This window comes from Salmo salar, chromosome ssa06 (assembly GCF_905237065.1).
Source record: "Salmo salar chromosome ssa06, Ssal_v3.1, whole genome shotgun sequence".
NCBI lineage: Eukaryota > Metazoa > Chordata > Actinopteri > Salmoniformes > Salmonidae > Salmo > Salmo salar.
This window is the reverse complement of record NC_059447.1, coordinates 58,212,150-58,226,873: the sequence shown is the minus strand read 5'-3', so window position 1 is coordinate 58,226,873 and position 14,724 is coordinate 58,212,150. Positions and strand designations below refer to the sequence as shown.

Below are 14,724 nucleotides of genomic sequence, written 5' to 3'. Positions count from 1 at the left end.
TGTTTGTGTTCCTTCATTATGAAAGGTGATGAGGTCAAAGGACACAGACACAGTAAGCGATACGACAAAATAATGATTTCTTCCATTCAGCCCCATAGGCATTATATGGGTTTGTAATGGTACACCAGATGAAGCTATACCAAGGCAAAAAGATGTGTGCATAATATAGCATATCAATGCATACTTTAAATGCAGACCTTTTGCTTGTTTTTCTCTTTCCCAATCTTTTACTAATATCAAATCATATTTTGTTACGTTACAGCCTTACTCTAAAATGTATTAAATCTTTTTTTTCCCTTCATCAATCTACACACAATATTCCCTAGACCCTTTACTCAGTACTTTGTTGAAGCACCTTTGGCAGCGATTACAGCCTCGAGTCTTCTTGTGTATGATGCTACAAGCTTGGCACAACTATACTTGGGGAGTTTCTCCCATGCTTCTCTGCAGATCCTCTCAAGCTCTGTCAGGTAGGATGGGGAGCGTTGCTGCACAGCTATTTTCAAGTCTCTCCAGAGATGTTCGATCTGGTTCAAGTCCGGGCTCTGGCTGAGCCACTCAAGGACATTCAGAGACTTGTCCTGAAGCCACTCCTGCATTGTCGTGGCTGTGTGCTTAAGGTCATTGTCCTGTTGGAAGGGGAACCTTCACCCCAGTCCTGAGCGCTTGGAGCAGGTTTTCATTAAGGATCTCTGTACTTTGCTCCGTTCATCTTCCCTCAATCCTGACTAGTCTCCCAGTCCCTGCCGCTGAAAAATATCCCCACCATGCTTCACAGTAGGGATGGTGCCAGGTTTCCTCCAAACGTGACGCTTGGCATTCAGGCCAAAGAGTTCAATCTTGGTTGCATCAGACCAGAGAATCTTGTTTCTCATGGTCTGAGAGTCTTTAGGTGCCTTTTGCCAAACTCCAAGCGGGCTGTCATGTGCCTTTTACTGAGGATGACTTCCGTCTCGCCACTCTAACATTAAGGCCTGATTGGTGATTTGCTGCAGAGATGATTGTCCTTCTGGAAGGTACTCCCATCTCCACAAAGGAACTCTGGAGCTCTGTCAGAATGATCATCGGGTTCTTGGTCACCTAACTGACCAAGGCCCTTCTCTACCGATTGCTCAGTTTGGCCGGGTGGCCAGCTCTAGGAAGAGTCTTGGTGGTTCAAAACTTCTTCCATTTAAGAATGATGGAGGCCACTGTGTTCTTGGGGACCTACAATGCTGCAGAAATGTTTTGGTACCCTTCCCCAGATGTGCCTCGACACAATCCTGTCTCGGAGATCTATGGAAAATTCCTTTGACCTCATGGCTTGGTTTTTGAGCTGACATGCACTGTCAACTGTGGGACCTTATATAAACAGGTGTGTGCCTTTCCAAATCATGTCCAATCAATTGAATTTACTACAGGTGCCCTCAAATCAAGTTGAAGAAACATCTCAAGGATGATCAATGGAAACAGGATGCACATGAGCTCAATTTTGAGTCTCATAGCAAAGGGTCTGAGTACTTACAGTTGAAGTCGGAAGTTTACATACACTCAGGTTGGAGTCATTAAAACTCATTTTTCAACCACTCCACATATTTCTTGTTAACAAACTATAGTTTTGGCAAGTCAGTTGGGACATCTATTTGGTGCGTGAAACAAGTAATTTTCCCAACAATTATTTACAGACAGATTATTTCACTTATAATTCACTGTATCACAATTCCAGTGGGTCAGATGTTTAAATACACTAAGTTGACTGTGCCTTTAAACAGCTTGGAAAATTCCAGAAAATGATGTCATGGCTTTAGAAGCTTCTGATAGGCTTATTGACATCATTTGAGTCAATTGGAGGTGTTCCTGTGGATGTATTTCAAGACCTACCTTCAAACTCAGTGCCTCTTTGCTTGACATCATGGGAAAATCAAAAGAAATCTAAAAAAAAAATTGTAGACCTCCACAAGTCTGGTTCATCATTGGGAGCAATTTCCAAACGCCTGAAGGTACCACATTCATCTCTACAAACAATAGTACGCAACTATAAACACCATGGGACCAAGCAGCCGTCATACTGTTCAGGAAGGAGACGTGTTCTGTCTCCTAGAGATGAACGTACTTTGGTGCGAAAAGTGCAAATCAATCCGAGAACAACAGCATAGGACCTTGTGAAGATGCTGGAGGAAACAGGTACAAAAGTATCTATATCCACAGTAAAACGAGTCCTATACCGACATAACCTGAAAGGCCGCTCAGCAAGGAAGAAGCCACTGCTCCAAAACCACCATAAAAAAAGCCAGACTACGGTTTACAACTGCACATGGGGACAAAGATCGTACTTTTTGGAGAAATGTCCTCTGGTCTGATGAAACAAAAATAGAACTGTTTTTCCATAATGACCATCGTTATGTTTGGAGGAAAAAGAGGGAGGCTTGCAAGCCGAAAACACCATCCCAACCGTGAAGCAAGAGAGTGGCAACATCATGTTGTGGGGGTGCTTTGCTGCAGGAGGGACTGCTGCACTTCACAAAATAGATGGCTTCATGAGAAGGAAAATTATGTGGATATATTGAAGCAACATCTCAAGACATCAGTCAGGAAGTTAAAGCTTGGTCGCAAATGTGTCTTCCAAATGGACAATGACGCCAAGCATACTTCCAAAGTTGTGGCAAAATGGCTTAAAGACAACAAAGTCAAGATATTGGAGTGGCCATCACAAAGCCCTGACCTTAATCCCATAGAAAATGTGTGGGCAGAACTGAAAAGGCGTGTGCGAGCAAGGAGGCCTACAAACCTGACTCAGTTACACCAGCTCTGTCAGGAGGAATGGGCCAAAATTCACCCAACTTATTGTGGGAAGCTTGTGGAAGGCTACCCGAAACGTTTGACCCAAGTTAAACAATTTAAAGGCAATGCTACCAAATACTAATTGAGTGCATGTAAACTTCTGACCCACTGGGAATGTGATGAAAGAAATGAAAGCTGAAATAAATCATTCTCCCTACTATTATTCTGACATTTCACATTCTTAAAATAAAGTGGTGATCCTAACTGACCTAAGACAGGGGATTTTTACTAGGATTAAATGTCAGGAATTGTGAAAAAATAAGTTTAAATGTATTTGGCTAAGGTATATGTAAACTTCCGACTTCAACTGTATGTAAATAAGGTATTTCTGTTTCGTTTTTTTAATCAATTAGCAAAAATGTATAAAAACCTGTTAACACTTTGTCATTATGGGGCATTGTGTGTAGATTGATGATGATTTTCTTTTAAAATCCATTTTAGAATAAGGCTGTAATGTAACAAAATGTGGAAAAAGTCAAGGGGTCTGAATAATTTACGAAGGCACTGTATATAAATGATACCATTTTTAAAATATATTTTCCATTATTATTTTCCCCTAACCCTACCATCCCTTTCCTAATTGGAGTAAACTAATGGACAACACTTAGGCTTCTACTTCCAGCTTATACATACTATATACATTTTATGGCACAGTATATTTTTACAATAGTTATCTTTTGTTTGTTTTTAGTCCCATACTTCAGCTCCACTCAACTCTTGGCATTTCATAGATGAGTGGTTAATCGGCATGGCCGATTAATTAGGGCCGATTTCAAGTTTTCATAACAATCGGTAATCGGTATTTTTGGACGCCGATTATGGCCGATTACATTGCAATCCGCAAGGAGACTGCGTGGCAGGCTGACCACCTGTTACGCGAGTGCAGCATCAAAAGGACCTTGTGGCTGCAAGGAGCCAATGTAAGTTGCTAGCTAGCACTAAACTTATCTAATAAAAAACAATCAATCTTAACATAATCACTAGTTAACTACACATGGTTGATGATATTACTAGTTTAACTAGCTTGTCCTAGTTGGTGTTTGAAGATATCCCTCTAGTGTTGTGGGGGCTGTGCTTTGGCAAAGTGGGTGGGGTTATATCCTTCCTGTTTGGCCCTGTCCGGGGGTATCATCGGATGGGGCCACAGTGTCTCCTGACCCCTCCTGTCTCAGCCTCCAGTATTTATGCTGCAGTAGTTTATGTGTCGGGGGGCTAGGGTCAGTCTGTTATATCTGGAGTATTTCTCCTGTGTCCTATGTGAATTTAAGTATGCTCTCTCTAATTCTCTCTTTCTTTCTTTTTCTCTCTCGGAGGACCTGAGCCCTAGGACCATGCCTCAGGACTACCTGACATGATGCCTCCTTGCTGTCCCCAGTCCACCTGGCCGTGCTGCTGCTCCAGTTTCAACTGTTCTGCCTGCAGCTATGGAACCCTGACCTGTTCAGCGGACGTGCTACCTGTCCCAGACCTGCTGTTTTCAACTCTCTAGAGACAGCAGGAGCGGTAGAGATACTCCCAATGATTGGCTATGAAAAGCCAACTGACATTTACTCTCGAGGTGCTGAATTGTTGCACCCTCGACAACTACTGTGATTATTATTATTTGACCATGCTGGTCATTTATGAACATTTGAACATCTTGGCCATGTTCTGTTATAATCTCCACCCGGCACAGCCAGAAGAGGACTGGCCACCCCTCATAGCCTGGTTCCTCTCTAGGTTTCTTCCTAGGTTTTGGCCTTTCTAGGGAGTTTTTCCTAGCCACCGTGCTTCTACATCTGCATTGCTTGCTGTTTGGGGTTTTAGGCTGGGTTTCTGTACAGCACTTTGAGATATCAGCTGATGTAAGAAGGGCTATATAAATACATTTGATTTGTCCTGCGTGGCATATAATCAATGCGGTGCCTGTTAATTTATCATCGAATCACAGCCTACTTCAACTTCGCCAAACGGATGATGATTTAACAAGAGCACATTCGCGAAAAAAGCACAATCGTTGCACCAATGTACCTAACCATAAACATCAATGCCTTTCTTAAAATCAATACACAAGTATATATTTTTAAACATGCATATTTAGTTAAAAGAAATTCATGTTAGCAGGCAATATTAACTAGGGAAATTGTGTCACTTCTCTTGCTTTTAGTGCAAGCAGAGTCAGAGTATATGCAGCAGTTTGGGCCGCCTGGCGCACAGCACTGTTTATGACTTCAAGCCTTCAACTCCCGAGATAAGGCTGGCAATACTATAGTGCCTATAAGAACTTCCAATAGTCAAAGGTATATGAAACACAAATGGTATAGAGAGAAATAGTCCTAAAATTACTATAATAACTACAACCTAAAACTTCTTAACTGGGAATATTGAAGACTCATGTTAAAAGGAACCACCAGCTTTCATATGTTCTCATGTTCTGAGCAAGGAACTTAAACGTTAGCTTTTTTTACATGGCACATATTGCACTTTTACTTTCTTCTCCAACACAACACTCCAACACTTGCATCATCTATACCAAATTGAACATTCTTCATTATTCATTTGAGACTAAATAGATTTTATATATGTATTATATTAAGTTCAAATAAAAGTGTTCATTGTTCATTCAGTATTGTTGTAATTGTCATTATTACAAATATATAAAAATCGGCCGATTAATCGGCATCGGCTTTTTTGGTCCTCCAATAATCGGTATTGGCGTTGAAAAATCCAAATAGGTCGACCTCTGTTTTGAGGGTGAAATTTCAACCACAGGATTATGTCATCATTGTAACCCATTTTCAACACAGACAAACCTTGTATAAAATATGTTGAATTTGTACTGTACCTAGATATTGAATTGTGTTTGGTTGTTAACGGAGATGTATCTTCTGCTTGGATAGTTCCATCTTTGCAACTGACTTAGTCTGGCTTTAATTCCAGTTTGTCTACAAATAAATAATTGATATGTTGGATTCACGTCTCCATCTCAACCAAAAATCTAAGTTAAAGAATAGGACTAAATCTAATATAATCAAACTTTAAATGCACATTTAGTCCTATTCTTTAACTTTGATTCTTGGTTGAGATGGAGATGTGAATCCAACATATCAATTATTAATTTGTATACAAACTAGAATTCGTTGACAACCAAACACAATTCAATATCACTTTTGCAATACAGTAAATAGCCACAAGTTAACAAATTATATGTTGGACTCACATCTCCAACTAAACCCAAAAAAAAGTTAAAGAATAGGATTAAGCCAGTGGCTCAGATGAAACTATCCAAGCATTAGGTATCCTTTAAATGTTGATATTTGGTTGCGTTGTCAACCAAACACATTTCAACATTACTTTTGTAATACAGTAAATAGCCTAAAGGCTATCTTATAAACTAATTTAACAGTATTTATTCAACCGTAAAATGAGTAACACATCCATGGCCACATTTTGAGGTTAGCCTACTGTAACTATAAATGACTTCTTATGCAATCATAGAAAGCGTGCATGTTCAAGAAAGCATGCAAAGGTCGCAGGTCGCTGGAGAGCTTCACAACTGCTGTAATAATCTGCACAGAATCTTAAACAGCATTGATCACTTGCGCTATGTACTTTTAATGTAATCTCAACTACAATCCACGTAATTTGTTTGTGCTATTAGATGAAGCACAGCGATAACACATTAAAGCTGCAATATGTAACTTTTTGGGTGACCCAACCAAATTCACATGGAAATGTGAGTTATTGATCTGTCATTCTCATTGAAAGCAAGTCTAAGAAGCGATAGTTCTTAAGTTTTGTTTTTACGTCGGGTTTACTTTCGGGTTTGTACACCGAGCTTCAAACAGCTGAAAATACAATATTTGGGGTTATGTAAAATATATTTGGTTTAGATTCTCTACACTATACTTGCTTGTTTTGTCACATAAACTGAAATTAGGCAAACTATTAGAATTTTAGCAACCAGGAAATGAAAGAGCAATTTTTGCACATTGCACCATTAAGTTATTGTATAAATACAAAACATCTGACATTGTATTCCCATTTGAACTGTGTTGTGTGTGATGAGGTGTGCCCAGTGGGTCCTTACATGTCTTAACATTACTCACTATTTGATTACAGAGCTTCCAATTCATGCTATTTGCTATTTGTGCTGTAAGTGGAGGCAATTATTTGAGGATATTATGTTCCCCCTTTTGCCATGCAACATATAGGCTAGGTCTACAGCAGGTGAATGAAATTCAACGATTCAAGAAGTTAATGGGCGGATAAGTCTTAAATTACACATTCCAGGGACAGCTGTAAATCTACACCACGAAAGAACATTACGCTTCCATAGAGGCAAAGTAGAGTTACATGAAGAAGAAGCTCACCATGTCTTCGTGTAATCCTGAAAAATACAGGTCCCTGCACTAGTTACCCTGTTTATTTTCCTGATGTGGACCTCCCATTTCTGTGTCTGAGACGTATGTGCAGATAATCCTAATTATAGAGCCCTGAGGAATCTCAGTCTACTGCTTGGTCCATCGCACCTAGTCTAAGGTTTCAGACATTCCTATTTCACAGGCAATACCGAACCCACCAAAAGAACCAAACAAGTCGGCTGTCATGCTATGTCTTAATAATAGTTTGGATAATGTCACGACTTCCACCGAAGGTGGCTCCTCTCCCTGTTCGGGCGGCGCTCGGCGGTCGGCGTCGCCGGTCTACTAGCTGCCACCGATCCTTTTTCCTTTTCGTTTAGTCATGTCTGTTTTGACTGTTCACCTGTGTCTAGTTGAGGTTGGTTAGTTGGTGTATTTAATCTCGCCCTACCCATTGTGTTTCGTGCGGGTTTGTTTGCGTTTTCCTGTCTTTGGTTTTGGGTGGCGTATATTTTGTTCATTGTTTTTAACAGGTGTTTTTCCCTAGACGATGTTCTAGTGATTTTTGTGGACTGCTATTTAGTCTGTGCCTGTTGTGTTTGATGAACTGTTAATAAATACGCCTTCTCCGTATTTACTCCTCTCCTGCGCCTGACTTCTACACCCACCTCTCCTAGAGAGACCTGAAAGATAAGCTGGTCTATGTCTCCCTCAGCCCCCCTACCGACTTAAACAGATTGTCTAGATAAAGCTCTTTGAAAAGCTAAATAAATCAAACAAGCAGACTATTCTGTAGCTATAGACCGTACGTCTGTTGATAACACTTCAAAACATCTGTTTCATCAGGGACATATGCTACATACCTTCCTAATCTCCATTTACTAAGAGTAGTGTTTCTCTGTCAGAACCTCTGTCATGAAGGGACTGGGCATGCTCAGAACAGGCAGGTCCCTCTGATTATGACCGGGGCTACAGATCAGCGGGGCCCACCTGCTCCTCTCTCACTGTGGCTTTAATCAAGTTTCTCACAGTCCCTCACACCTCTAGGCCTGGCCCCAATGAACCAGATGAATGTTGGTGTGTATAATACAGCGCTACGATTAAAGCAAAGATAACCGTCGGGTGCCTCTAATCCGGAGTCTATTGAATCTATACGCTGTAAAGCCTCAAGGTGGCTGGATCATTACACAGCTAATGGCACCCACCTCGGTGTTATCTGTGGCTTCTGTCAACCATTATAATAGGAAGGGGCCAGGGCACCTCTTCACCAGTCAGTTCCTCTCTCAGTTCACTTTAAATGGCCCTGCCATAAAGGGCTGTTGTTTGGGGAATTCAATGGTCAAATCTAAGTGAGAAAGATGGTACTAGACAGGAATGTCCCAACTTATATCATTCTGGGCACCTTACAAGTCCAAGGGTACGACTACGAAACATGAGACGAACCTGAGCTAACTATTAGCTCAAACGGCCATCTTTCCAGAGAAAGTGAGAGACACCAAGAAAAATCTGAACAATTTTTGCTGTAACATTGTTCAGCTTCAATCTGGAGAGGAAAAGGCATGTCCCATCAAATCCCCTGAGTCTAATCTACTTTGACAACTACTCTAGTGGCTCTGTTGAAATTATTTCTCTGCAAATAGTTGTCACACGCATGTATTGCATGTTTGATGTACACTGTAAATCATACTAACAGCGTTCTGCATTATTAAATCTATGAAAATATATATTTAGAAATTAAACTCTACTCTTCTTTGAATTACCTATTGCACAGTGAATGCATTGTAGGCTATTCCTGTTTAATATTTTGCAAACCATATTCCAGGATGTATCACAGTTGCCAGGTTAAAAGAATACATTACTGAAGCCATGTCCTTTCTATTGTACACCGGGGGGACCTCATTAAAAAGAGTTAGTTACCATTCCTGTACGGTCGCTGTCATGTGGAACTATGCCATTGTCAGGCCAAGGTGATCACACTAGGATGAGCACTAACACGTCTAACAAACATAGCAGACCCAAAACATCTGTGGTGTTTAGAAAACACGGTGCCTTTTCTGTAACCCTTCATTACCCACGATGCATTATTTTCACATTTACTGTGCCTTCAGAAGGTATTCATACCCCTTGACTTATTCCACATTTAGTTGTGTTATAGCCTGAATTCCAAATGGATCAAATCCATTTTTTTCCTCACCCGTCTACACACAATTCTTTGCAAATGTATTGAACATGAAATACAGAAATGTTTCATTTACATAAGTATTCACATGCCTTGGTCAAAACATGTTAGAACCACCTTTGGCAGCTATTACAGATATGAGTCTTTCTGAGTCTAAGAGCTTTGCACACCTGGATTGTACAATACTTGCACTTAAAATTCTTCAAGCTCTGTCAAGTTGATTGTTGATCATTGCAAGACAGCCATTTTCAAGTCTTGCCATAGATTTTCAAGCCGATTAAAGTCAAAACTGTAACTGGGCCACTCAGGAATATTCAATGTGGTATCGGTAAACCACTCAAGTGTATATTTGGCCTTGTGTTTTAGGTTATTGTCCTGCTCAAAATGTTATTTGTCTCCCAGTGTCTGTTGGAAATCAGAGTGAACCAGGTTTTCCACCAGGATTTTGCCTGTGTTTAGCTCTATTCCATGTATTTTCATCCTAAAAATAACCGAAAGGATGCTTGTTAAAAGAAATCTGCTGTTCTGCCCTTGAGAAAGGCAGTTAACCCCCACAACAATTGCTCCCCGAGTGCCGGTGACGTAGATGTCGATTAAGGGGTTGGGTTAAATGTGGAAGACTCATTTCGGTTGAATGCATTCAGTTGTGCAACTGACTAGGTATCCCCTTTCCCCTTTCTTTGCGAGGCATTGGACAACCTCTCTGGTCTTTGTGGTTGAATCTGTGTTTTAAATTCACTGCTCGACTGAGGGACCTTACAGATAATTGTATGTGGTACAGAGACGAAGTAGCCATTCAAAAACGTTTTAATTTTTATTAAAATCTAAAACCATTATTCCACTTTGACATTATGGGGTATTCTGTGTAGGCCACTGACACAACATCTCAATTGAATCCATTTTAAATTCAAGCTGTAAGACAACAAAATGTGGAAAAAGTCAAGGGGTGTGAATACTTTCTGAAGGCCTTGTAGCTGTGTTGTAATCTTCTGTCACTTTAAAATAGAAGCATAGCAAATATGTTTTGTTCCCTAATATGCTATGACAAAAAGTTTAATCAGACCAGGGGAATATCTTCCATACAAGCATTACATCCTAAATCCATTAGAATCAAACGGAGAACATTACTTTTTATGAAGCCAATATTGAAAACACTTACTGGACTCCAAGAGCAGATTTTCTTGCAATATCAACCAATATCTCATTCCACAAACATCTATATAACTCTCAATGATGTCATCATACTGAAGCTTCTGAAGGAGGAAGCCATTTCCTCTGTCTGGGTCTTACAGGCAAAGACATTCCAGAGCTTTCTATCTATAGATGGTGAGTCTCTGAAATGTCCTAAGGGGGGTTAAGAAAAGCAAGGCAATGATTATACCCTTACAAATCTGCAGAATGCCATGCATGGATAATTCACACACAGATGAAGACATGTTGAAATGTTTCAGATTGACAAGGGCTTTTTTATCATGTCATAAACTTGACAAGGAAAAAAAGTCACCTTTCGTTGGCTATTTAGAAGAGAATGTCTGTGCACAATGCGAAAACTACTATTCTATTCATCAGGAATGCACTATAACTAGAGTCAAAGAATAGTTTTTTTTCTGAAATACATTTTCTTTGAGTTAAAATGGTTGCTAAATGTACTATGGTAACATTTAAATGACTCCCTCCTGCCAGCTGAGAAATTAATCCATTCTTGTGGATCTCCATAAGAGGTCTGTTCAGCCATATAGCCACACACAAAGGCTGACAGAACAGGGATCCTCACAGGCAGCTAGGCAACGGGGCTTTTATGCGAACCTTTCAGGAACTCAGGACTCGGTTCAAAACGAAGAAATGCCAAGATCTCTTTGATTTTCATACCAATTTTGAGAGGGAGGAGGCCTAAGGACACAAAGTATTTTTTATACAGGCATGTTTTGAGACTGCTAGATTTAACCTTCTTCTCCCTCAATGTAGTTTGATCTATCCCTGGATTGGCATCTAGTGAATCTGAGGGAAAGTCAGGTCTCCAGGCGGTTTCCATCGACACCAATGGGATGATGGGTGGACTTGTCTGGGATAGTCTCTGAGGTGATATACTCAAGCATATTAATAAATCCACTTAAATGTAAAGTCCCCGGTTTAGGGGATCTGCGTGGTTCTGGTACCGGCTCCGATCAAACATTTTCGCTTATAAATCAATCTGTGGATACCGTAGATCAAAATGGCTAGCATTGAGCGATAGCCCTGGTTCCCACGGACACAGTAGTATAATTGAGCCTGTGTTATGTAGGATGTGAAATCTGAAACCACTTGTAGCTGGGATGTCTCTCCTACCGTTTTATTCGCTCTTCTGACTGTCCATCAACTCTTGGCTGAACCCTATGTCACAAACCTACAATCCTTTCATCGTAGCGCAGCAGGAGAGAGTGGTTTCATCATGGTAGCACATTCAGAGATCGATTTATAGCCATTCATGTAAAATAGATTTGAAACAAAAAACACTTTTGGTTTGTCATAGACATAGAGTTCAAGAAGTCAAGCTAGAGCTCTGTGAGACGTTCACAGCAATGGGGGCAGACGTTTTGACCAAGATAGACTTTTAGAAAAGATGCACATTTTCTCAAACACTAAACATAGAAATATGTATTTTACATTTAAGGAAGGTGAAATCTTATAGTTAGTAGTTTCATAATTTGACTATACTATATTTAGAAAGCATATGTAATTTTAAGCATTATTCATACAGTTTTGTTGAATAGGAAATACATCAACTATTTCTATCAGAACGGTGAGATTTTAGCCTTTTTTGGAGTATGTAGTATTACTAGTTATTGTTTATGGGCCGATCATCATAAATAATTACTTTTGGGGATTACGTAGATTACATTTAATTACAGTTAAATGGTTATAAAGGAGGCTGCCCGCCTCCAAACTAGCTTGACCACGTTGGAATGTCTTAGGCCGCTGTTTATTCCTTGAGCTGTCAAATAGCAGCGACAAGAGGTCAGCCAAAATACTAAAGCATAACTCTTTCAACCCTGGGTCACTGTCATGTATTCGCCTACACTGTAGTTCTGACATCAGACATGCTTCGAGACTGTAGGCTACTTGTTTTAAGAGTTTGAGAAAAACTTTGTGAACGTGAAGGACTACATTCATAGACGCACCAAGAGACATAAGCCGTACTACAGCTGATGATAACTCATTCAGCTAATGCTTGGTCCATCATCATTGTGCCATTTTTATCTTCGGCATTGACAGCTTGTTCTCCTGTAAAACAGATGGGTGTCTGAAACTGCCCATATTTTGGGGTTTTCTGACGGTCTGACCCACTGAAATTAACAAATGTCAAATCTGATTTAGTTATTGACCGAGTTCATGTCTGCACCAAATGTATGCTTCCCAAATGGCACCCTATACTATACTACTATACTATACTACTATACTATACTATATGACTATACTACAGGATGCCATGTGTCTGACACACACAATGTTATTACATATGGAAGGGAATCCTTATTGAACTGATATTAATTCTATTCAAGACACTGCAATATGGCATGGTCTAAAGTAGGGCCGGGCAATATGGCCAACATAATATATAATTATATTCTTCTCATTTTTGACCGTATTGCGTCATGACCCTAAGATTGCAAGAAATTAATTCTAAGTGGTTTTAATGGGCTTTTTTCCATTCGGATTGTTTTATACTCAACCAAACTAGGACAAAGCTGACAGTAAAGTAGTCCAATTTGTAGAACTTTTCATTTGTTTAGCACTGTATCAAAAGATTGTTATAGACGGTATTGTAAAAATCTAAGTACCTTTAAACCAGAGGAAAAATAACTCTAGACCACCTTTACTCCACACACAGAGACGCGTACAAAGCTCTCCCTCGACGTCCATTTGGTAAATCTGACCATAACACTATCCTCCTGATTCCTGCATACATGCAAAAACTAAAGCAGGAAGCACCAGTGACTCGGTCAATAAATAAGTGGTCAGATGACGCAGATGCTAAGCTACAGGACTGTTTTGCTAGCACAGACTGGAATATGTTCTGAGATTCTTCCGTTGGCATTGAGGAGTCACTTGGCATTGAGGAGTCACTGGCTTCATCAATAAGTGCATCGATGATGTCATCCCCACAGTACCAAAACCAGAAGTCATGGATTACAGGCAACATCCGCACTAAGCTCAAGGAGCGGGACTCTAACCCGGAAGCTTATAACAAATCCCGCTATGCCCTCTGACGAACCATCAAACAGGCAAAGCATCAATACAGGACTAAGATTGAATTGTACTACACTGGCTCTGACGCTTGCAAATTATTACAGACTACAAAGGGAAACACAACCGAGAGCTGCCCAGTGACATGAGCTTACCAGACAAGCTAAATTACCTCTATGCTCGCTTCGAGGCAAGCAACACTGAAGCATGCATGAGAGCATCAGCTGTTCCGGACGACAGTGTGATCATGCTCTCCGTACCCCATGTGAGTAAGACCTTTAAACAGGTCAACATAGACAAGGCCACACGGCCAGACGGATTACCAGGACATGTACTCCGAGCATGCGCTGACCAACTGGCAAGTGTCTTCACTGACATTTTCAACCTGTCCTTGACTGAGTCTATAATACCAATATGTTTCAAGCAGACCACCATAGTCTCTGTGCCCAAGAACACTAAGTTAACCTGCCTAAATGACTACCGACCATGTAGCCATGAAGTGCTTTGAAAGGCTGGTCATGGATCACATCAACATCATTATCCTAGATACCCTAGACCCACTTCAATTTGCATACCGCCCCAACATATCCACAGATTATGCGATCTCTATTGAATGGCCCTTTCACACCTGGACAAAAGGAACACCTATGTGAAAATGCTATTCATTGACTACAGCTCAGCGTTCAACACCATAGTTCCCTCTAAGTTCATCACTAAGCTAAGGACCCTGGGACTAAGCATCTCCCTCTGCAACTGGATCCTGGACTTCCTGACGGGCCGCCCCCAGGTGGTAAGGGTAGGTAACAACACATCTGCCACGCTGATCCTCAACACGGGGGCCCCTCAGGGGTGCGTGCTCAGTCCCCTCCTGTACTCCCTGTTCACTCATGACTGCACGGCCAGGCACGACTCCAACACCATCATTAAGTCTGCAGATGACACAACAGTGGTAGGCCTGATAACCGACAACGATGAGACAGCCTATAGGGAGGAGGTCAGAGACCTGGCCGTGTGGTGCCAGGATAACAACCTCTCCCTCAACGTGATCAAGACAAAGGAAATGATCGTGGACTACAGGAAAAGGACAACTGAGCACGCCCCCATTCTCATCGATGGGGCTGTAGTGGAGCAGGTTGAGAGCTTGAAGTTCCTCCGACA

General features: G+C 40.9%; 1 protein-coding gene across 4 annotated transcripts in view; it reads right to left on the bottom strand.

The window, feature by feature from the left end:
- Nucleotides 1-14,724, bottom strand: part of LOC106607715 (ankyrin repeat domain-containing protein 6) — a 59,508-nt gene that overhangs the window by 18,011 nt on the left and 26,773 nt on the right. The window contains exon 1 of one of the 4 annotated variants that reach the window (XM_014204969.2): nt 7,173-7,367. The exons of the other annotated variants lie outside the window; for them this stretch is intronic. The gene's annotated coding sequence lies outside the window, so the exon portion shown is untranslated. Of the gene's footprint in view, nt 1-7,172; nt 7,368-14,724 lie in introns of those variants that run through there. 4 annotated transcript variants of the gene reach the window in all.